Source organism: Nannospalax galili, unplaced genomic scaffold (assembly GCF_000622305.1).
Source record: "Nannospalax galili isolate Female #2095 unplaced genomic scaffold, S.galili_v1.0 scaffold85, whole genome shotgun sequence".
NCBI classification, from domain to species: domain Eukaryota; kingdom Metazoa; phylum Chordata; class Mammalia; order Rodentia; family Spalacidae; genus Nannospalax; species Nannospalax galili.
The window spans coordinates 9700078-9709136 of NW_008358866.1; the positions used below are offsets into that span (position 1 = coordinate 9700078).

The 9059-nt window shown below is 40.6% G+C and overlaps 1 protein-coding gene across 1 annotated transcript in view; it reads right to left on the reverse strand.

The window, feature by feature from the left end:
* Window positions 1–8832, reverse strand: part of Samd9l (sterile alpha motif domain containing 9 like) — a 19619-nt gene extending 10787 nt beyond the window's left edge. Inside the window, exon 1 of the mRNA XM_008822549.3 lies at window positions 8673–8832. The gene's annotated coding sequence lies outside the window, so the exon portion shown is untranslated. The remainder of the gene's footprint in view (window positions 1–8672) is intronic.
* Window positions 8833–9059: the final 227 nt, after the last annotated feature.

The following is a 9059-nucleotide window of genomic DNA, read 5'->3' on the forward strand; positions in this document are numbered from 1 at the left end:
ATCTAATCATCTATACAGATAGAGAGGGGGATATATTTACTGTGTAATATGAGTTAATCTTAGTAATTTAGATTGGGATTAAAGAGCCTGCATTCACCTCAGCTAATTGCCAAGGTAGGCAGGATTATATAGCAAACTGCTGACACTGAAGCCAGTGAACCCCATGAATTTATTGCTATTTGATAAATTCTGACATTATGAAAATACACAAACATGTCAGTCTGTTTCCGGCATGGGGTGCTTGTAAAAGTTTCTGAAACCAGAAGCCCTCCATCATCTCTGTTCTGAAGATCTCACTCTGACCACCATCTCCCGCTCCTCGCACTCACTACATTTAGGATCCAAATACCAATATTTCTTTAACAACACCTTCCACCCACAATCTCTCACCTCTTCTCTTTCCTTTATTTTTTTCCATTTTTCCCCCTTTGACTAGCTTAATGTGCTTTAACCATTCCTTACAATGACTTACTTTCTGTTTTTGTGCCACTCTCTTAACTAAATTACGTTAAATTTATGACTCGGTCTCTACCAGAACATGTCTCAACAATCACTCTCCACACGTTGATTGGTCTTACTACAATACTACTAGCTGTCCTTCTGTTTCCACACTTTATTCATTCCTCCTGAGTGAGTCTTTTACACTTTCTCCCTGCTCATCGAACCTGACACTGTCTTAGAAGCTTCAGCTATGCTCCATCTCCCGCTACTGGTACAGCTGGATTGTGCCGTCTACTGCTAGCCCTGCTTGGATCTGAATCCACCTCCTGCTCTGATTCAGTTCTACTCTCTCATCTTCACAGCTGGCTACATCTTCACTGTGGCTCCTGACTCTCCTGCAGTCTGATCTCTACAGCAGCAGCTTCTTTGCAGTGGGTGGCTCTGGGTTTACCTTATCAATACAGACTCTACTTGCTTTTCTCTCAACCCACTTCTGTAACCTCTTGACCTTTATTATAGCCTCTTTAACTTGCATTTATTCTATAAATTGCATACTTAGGTATATTTCATGTGTGATGTGTGATACGAAGGTTAATATTAGTAACTGAGATTGGAATAGAAGAACTTACATTTGTCTTGGTCAGATTACCAAAATAGCAGGATTATCCGGCAAATCGCTGCCACTGAGGCAACCGAACTGTATGAGTTTATTGCTATTCAATAAATTCTAACATTGTGGAATATGTTAGCCTACGTTTCTGGCCTAGAGTGCTTATGGCAGCACCTTTGACTGCATCCCCTTTCACACAACTCATTTTTACTGTATTAGAAGCCACTTTCAACGCCAGCTTCCCAGTATATCCAGTGTCTATCATTTCTCACAACACTACTACCACCGCTCTGGCCCAAGCCCCATTTTCTTGACCATTCTAATCAGCTGTATTAGACTGTGCTCTGACTTTGTTTGTACTCACCACTTTATTATTCTGTTTCCAACAGAAGAGCTTATATGATTCTGTTCAATATGAGTGCAGTAATGAGACTGCTCATAAACTTCCAATGACTTTTCATTTCACTTGGAATAAAATCTGGACCTCCTAAACTTCTGCAAGCTCTGCCCAGAAGCTGTGCTTGTGATGTCATTGTCTGTACTCACTCTCTTCCAGCCGCTCACTGCCTTTGCAGCTCTCCACACACACCAGCCACCCTGTTGCACCAGGTCCTCATAGGAACTGCTCCCTCACCTGCAACACTCTTCTCCACACCTAGAGTGTTCTCCTAGCTTCCTTCAGCCCTTGACTCAAATTCAGCAAGGCTTTTCTTGGTATCCTTCTTAAAACTTAATTTTAAATGAGACAATCCTTCTTCCCCAACACTTTCATTCAGGCTTCCCTGCTCCCATTTTTCTTTTTAGATTGACGTATATGTTTTACTCAATCGTCTTTCTTATTCTAAGATTTAACATGCAGAAAACAAACAATTTTAACTTCTTATTCATAGATGAATCACCAGGGCCTTTCTCAAATGAAGAAATTAAGATTTTCTATGTAGTAAAACTATATATTTTATTTTTGGAAGTCCATGGTTAAGCAATGTCTGTGTAACAAAGGTGTTGGTAATCTCTTCATTTTATCATCCACAGACCAGAAATAACTGCAGTTTCTAAGTCAACTGGTCTTCATGATGAATATAGTTTACCTTCTTAAAAGAAAAGTTAATAAACGTATTCTTCAGGGACCTGCAGCTCTACCCGGAACTCCTTATCAGCTGCCATTGACTTATCTATGCCTCTCAAAGAAGCATGTTTCTCACACAGGGTTTTCTTGGGGAAGATCTGTCTCTACCCATGATTTTCAGCCTTCAATGCCAAGTACCCTGCAGATGTTCCTGTTGTTATCAATATAGGCTCACTTGATTTCTCTCAGTCTACTTCCAAAACCTCTTAAACTGTGATATAGCCTCTTTAACTTGTGTTCAAGTTAAATGGCTCTGCTCTGGTCAGAGGGGCTATCTCCTCTTGGCCAAAGTCCTCTTCCAGTAACTTAGTCTATCCTGTTTCCTTAGAATATCACAATTATAAGAAAAAGCTATGGGCTTCCTTTCCTGTACTAGCCAGTGGTTACAGCAATTGTCATACACCATAGTAGTCTATAAGAGGCAGCACAGCGAGAATTTCCTGCTTTCTATCTACTATGTCCCTGGGGACACTGTGTGTGTGTGTGTGTGTGTGTGTGTGTGTGTGTTTTAGTTTGTTTCTCCATTGCTATGACAAAACACTCCGACCAATACCAACTTGGGGAGGAAAGGGTTTATTCAGCTTACATCTCCCAGGTCACAGTTCATCAGGGAGCCCAAGGTAGGAACTCAGGGCAGCAACCCGGAAGCAGGAACTGGAGCACAGGCCATGGAGGAACTCTTCTTACTGGCTGGCTCCCCTGGCCCCTGCTCAACTTGCTCTCTTATCCAACACAGGCCCACCTGCCCAGGGATGGCACCACCCACAGTGGGCTGGGCCCTCCAACATCACTCATCAAGAAGATGCCCCTCAGACATGGCCACAGGCCAGTCCAATAGAGGCAATTCCCTGATTGAGTCTCCCTCTACCTAGGTGTGTTGACACTAAAGCTATCCAGCACAGTGCATGCGTGCGTGCATGCGTGCATACGTGTGTGTGTGTGTGTGTGTGTGTGTGTGGTGTACATATGTGTGCCTGTACGTGCTATGCCTATGAGATGTGGGGTTGTGTCACTTCACAGAATGACAGCTGCCCCTCATTGTCTCCTTTATTGTTTGAATTCTGGGCCATAGAAACATTTTTCTCAAATAAAGTGTCACCTGCTCTGTCTAAACCTGCTGCCTTTTTGGCTCTACCTTATTTCAGTGGTTTCCTCATTGTTCAAAGATGAAGACCTGAGCAACTTTTTCAAAAGAAAAGGTAAAAATTTGGTGTGGGATAGAGTGCTTACTTAGCAAGTGCAAGGCCCTAGATTCAATCTCCACTATTGAAAAAAAAAAAGGCAGGAAAAGAAAGATGAAGACCCCTTTAGAACGTCAAAAAAGTTTCATCTATACTCCTCTGTAATGGCATCTGAGAAGAAACATATGCTTTGTAAGATATATGTATGTATATGTGCACACACGCATATATATATATTATATGTATATACATGATTCACCCCCTCCTCTATTCTTTCTTTTTTCATCCTGGGAATGGAACCACATGCTAGGAAAGTGCTCTATCACTAAGTTATGCCCTCAGCCTGCAGCTACTGCATATGTAAAAAGCACTTTCACATGGCTTCTACCCTTTATCGGTTTTTTAAAATATTTTATTTTTATTTTATATGTATGAATATATTGCCTCTATTTATGTAAGTGAACCTGTGTTCTGCAGTGTTGAGGAGGTCAGTAGAGGGTCTTGGATCCCTGGAACTGGGATTATGAATGGTTGTTAGCTGTCATGTGTGTGCTGGGAATTGAACCTGTGTCCTCTGTAAGAGCACCCAGTGCTCTTAACCACTAAGCCATCTTTCTAGTCCCCCCAATCAGTTCTATGAGCATTTTACTTAGTTTGTGCAATACAATACAGGAGCTATGTATTTAGTTCAGAGTGACAACTATTTGGGCAAAAAATGTGCTAATAATACTTTGACATACTTCCTTGGCTCTTTCTATGACTTCAACTTTAAATCCTGAATTGTAAGCAGATTTCTAAACACACTGGCCCTTGTTGCTTAGCAGAAATTTATACTGTGTTTATACAGGGAAGGAGCTGTGATCAAGAAAACTAAATGATGGCTAAACTAGATCTTTTCCCAGCCAGACTGTTTCATAAAAGAGGGTAATGGGAGAGGAATCAGTGTTGTCTTGGTTGTCCCTGAAGGATGTCAAAGGAAATGGTCAGCAAACCTCTGTGTTAACAAGGGTAAAGGGTAGGGAGGTTGGAGCTGGGGCAAGTCTTTCACCTTATACTTAGGCAGGCTGAGGCATTCTGGGACTCAGTTTTCTTTTTAGCACACAATTCTACAATCTATTTCTGAAGAACTTTTACTTGCTCTCTTTGTGGTTGAGCAGAAAGGATCAGAGAGGCATGCTGTCTCATGTTGCTGTTGACCTGTAAGTGGCTAGGGCTCAGCAGCAACCCAGGTCTCCCTGCCCCCAAGCCTGGCTGGCGCCCAACAGGCCCCACCCTGCTCTCATATGTTCAGGGGAAATGAAACCACAAAGCAGTTAGTTTCATTTTCCTGAAAGACATATTACAACACTGCATTTTTTTTCATATAGTCTCTGTATGCTGGCCACAAAAGAAAGAATAAAATGCTGATTAAACTTTGGCAGGATCTCTCTCTGATTGGATGTAACTTTTGATATATTATGTATGATAGAATTTGTAGTTGCTTATAGTAGTCTACGTGGTTTAGTATGCTTAGATTCTTGATCATCCTCAGAACCTTCCATCTTCAGAAATATTCTGTATGCTCATGCACCAGGCTCACTAACAGCTTTCTTTTTAAAAGATTCTGTAGTTGGCACTAGTCACATCTAGTGGTACATGTATGAAAGAAGTGATATTTCTCATTCTTTTTAGAATTATTTAATAAGAAATTACATATACATTTGAAAATATACGCATTTTAAAAGATCTGTTTAGGTTTTAGAATTAAGCTTTGTTTGTATTTTGCCTTGTTTGAAACTGAGTCTCATGTAGGCAAGGCTATGCTATAAACTCACTATATAGCTGAGGCTGGCCTCAAACTCTTGGTCTTTCTGTGTCCACTTCCCAAATGCTAGGATTATGCTTGGCTTTAGATGTCAGCTTTTAAGGATAACTTTTAAAGAGAATAAATGAGCCTTTAATGATTAGAAATTTATCAGAGTTATTCTGGAAACTTCTGCTTTTTATAGAGTATCTTGAAATGTCTTCTTGGGGCTGTTTGATCTGAAATGTGCAAGAGTTTATGGTGCATATCCCCCTCCCCCGAACTTACTACATCAAACATTTTAAGCATGAGCTTTATAGAATAGTGAAAGCCATCCACTTCCCTAAGATGGCATCTTTTCCTATTTTAGAACACTTTAGTATAACAACGAAACACCCCAAATCATGTTGCAAGCCTGCCTTTTCTCTTCTACATTTTCCTGCAAGAACTAAATTCCTGATAAAGAAGCAGGGTCACTGGGGAGTAATAAAGACGGCACATTTCTTGCTTCTTCTTGGTCTGATGAAGACCTGGCAGGATTTTTCTTGCACCAGCAGAAACTGGTCTGACTGACTGTTCCAGACCAGTTTAGATAAGACCAAGACCCAACTTCCCCATTCCCCTCCACCTCAGCTCTTTTTTCCATTTGTGGAGAGCTTTTCTCTCTGTATGAATATGTGTATGTGTGATTTTTCATAAAAAACATAAAGCAAGTTTGCTGTTGCTCTCTGCTGTGTCTGAGATGCTTCCTGGCTTTTAAGTCATTAATTGGCAAAGGGAGAGAGACAGAGAGAGAGACAGAGACAGAGACAGAGACAGAGACACAGAGAGAATCCAATCACGACTTCTAGGTGATAACATGGCCACAAGACTCCTTGTAATGTGAAGTAAATCCTAAGTTGGTCAACCTGTACCTAGCATCTGATCACTTGCCACCTCCTCCCTCTTGCCACCTCCTCCCTCTTTGGGTCCAAGCCCCATCATGTTTCTCCTGGATTGTAGGAATAGCATCCTTACCAGTTTCTCTCTTGTTAACAATTGTTTCAGAGACTTCTCAAAATCTCAATGGAGCAGCCTTGTTAAAAATGTAAGTAATATATCAGTATTCCATTCAGTCTTCCCAGTGGCTTTCCAGTTGACTGACAATGAAAGTCAAGTTCTTTATTATGAATTACACATTCATTCTACTTCTACTTCTCATATTACACATTCATTCTACATTCTACTTCTCATATTACACCCCTCTCTCTGTCTCTGTCTCTCTCTCCTTCTCTGTCTCTGTCTCTCTCCCTTTCTTCCTCCATCCTTCTAAATCTTCACTAGCCTCCTGACCGTCTTGTTGCTCCTTGTTGCAAACAGCAAAAGGTCTTATTTCTGACTATTATACCTGTTCTTCTCCCTGGAAAATCCTTGGACACCCGTGGTTCTTGGTTCTTTGATTCTTTACACCCTTGAAGTCTTTCTCAAATGTCACCTTCTCAGGGTGCACTGTATGGCCAGCTTACTGGCCCCCATTTTCCCCATTTCCCAACATTTTCTAACCTTCTTCCGACTTTCTTTTTTACCTGTTGAGAACTTATCACAAACAAATATATATAATACATATATATTTACCTATTTGTCTTGTTCAATTTCTGTCTCACTCGTTATTGTATACACTCCATGAGACCAAGAGATTTTGTGCAGTTTGCTCACTAACTTACAGAGCTTATTGTATACGAGCTTTTTAACGCTTACTGAATGAACAGCATTTATTCTTAGAGTAAAAATACACATTTTTGAAAGGCCTCAAGCTAGCAACGTCTGTAGGTCAAAGGACTTTCCTCATCTTATCAGGGTAATTATTTTATTTGACTGAAATGCCAGACAGGTATCTGGGGATGTCTCTTTAAGCTACTCACTAAGTCAGAACAAACTCCGGATTCTATGAAGTGGTCACATGAAAAGCGAGTTTTAGGAAAAGGATAGAAAAATGATTACATCTCTTTTCTCCTGCATCCAGTTTCATAGTACACATTCCCAGCTTCCTTCTGCGCCACTCAGTCTGAAACTGAGGCCATTTCTCACACAAGGTAGACCCTGGAGGAGGCCACTTGGTGTTCCTAGGCCCTAGTGTCAAGTCCCAGTGCCAGTTCAGAAGCACACTTCCCAGGGAGGGACTTGCTCCTTTCCTCAGACTCACCTTGACCAGGTAGACGCAATGCCACCTTGCCTTTCAGACAGAGTACTCTGTCAGATATTTAACTGTCCGCTCTCCCTCTGGTTAGTCTGAAGACGGAGGAGAACCTTCAGATTTCTTCTTTGGATTTAGCCAAAAGGGGACCCAGCATTTTAGAAAGCAGCAGCATCCCAGGAATTTCCCTCTGCACCTATCCCTTCCTTTAGTGCATGGTGTGCTGAGCCATTTCTCTAGCCCCGAGTCTTTTCTTTCATTAAATAGAAAATTAGCAACACCTGTCTCAACATGATAGGATGATTCAAACGTATGGTATTCAGTAAAGCTTTTAAAATATTTTGCACTTTATGAATTTTAAGAGCCTCTGCACATGTAGTATTGGAACTAAGCAAAATCAAATTGCTGTTATTGGTTTAAACAAATTTTCAGAATATTTTATCATAAGTTTTGACATCTTAGGGCCCCTCCGCTTCCTGTTTTGAAGTAAATGTGACCACAAAGCTTAGCCATGTTAATTATTGGCAGCTGCAGAATGCCATTCTCCGGGGACAACTGCATTTTTCACTCTGATGTTGAGCAAGAAATACCAGCTTAGTAGAGTTCATCTGGAAAAGCACAGGGGTATGTTCATCTCCTCAACATCACCCTGAAACATCACTCCTCAACATCACCCTTAGCATGCCCTGAGAAGGTTCTCTCTAAAACTCGGAGAGGAAACAAACTTCATAGTCCTGGCTGCAGTCCAGAGAGGGCTGCACACACCCTCCTTTGACGATCTGACAAACTGAAACCAGACACAAGTTTTGTTTTCGTGAAGTACAGAAGTCTACACTGACTTTTTAAAAAATTTTCAGCTTCATTGCTGCATGAAATAGAAGTGACTGGAAGATTTAAATTCCTAGATTCTAGAAGGTTTGGTCTTTGATAAAGTATAAAACTTTTAAGAACATCTTACCATTAGGGAAGGTAGAAATTTGCATAATCACACAGGACTATAGGTTCGGTTACAACTTTCTGTGCTTAAATTCCTGACTCTCTTTGCATTGCTTCTTTATCCTTTTTCCTAATCACCCTTCTGGCTCATGAGAAGCCCTCTCACTGCCTTGACGGAGTCTCATCATGCTAATTGCACTTAATGGAATATTTCTTTCTAGGAAAACATTTACAAGTTACTATCAGTTAAATATCCCGCTGTGTACGAAATGTACTGCTATTCCTAATTAATTCAATAGTTTATAAGAAATGGTTTATTTATAAGCATGTATTGATATAAAAAGTACAGCTAGACCTTTAAGAAATAGCTTTACCACCATGGCATAAGAAACAAAGAAAGATTTAATAATTCAGAGACTTACCAGAATTTTCCTGAAAACTTTTTATGTCAGAAACTTGAAAGCAGTTACTTTGTTTTCTTACTTTTATTCAGATATGAGCCTGAGGATCTTGTTAAAAAATAAAAACAAAGAACAACTAAACAACTAAACCATTAAGCTGTGAAGCTGGCTGGCTTCCCGATGCTTTCTGCTGCTCAGGGTGTGTGAATACTCCACACAGAAGCAGAGCGAGGAAGTAGGCCGCAGGAGTTTCAGTTTTGAGAGTATAATCTACTGTGATTTAGAAGCACAGAGAATTGTCTTTATGGCTGGTAGGTGTAGCTCAGTGGTAGAACACTTACTTACTATGCATGACGCTTTGAGTTTGGTCCCTAGTACCAAATATACATACATACATACATACATACA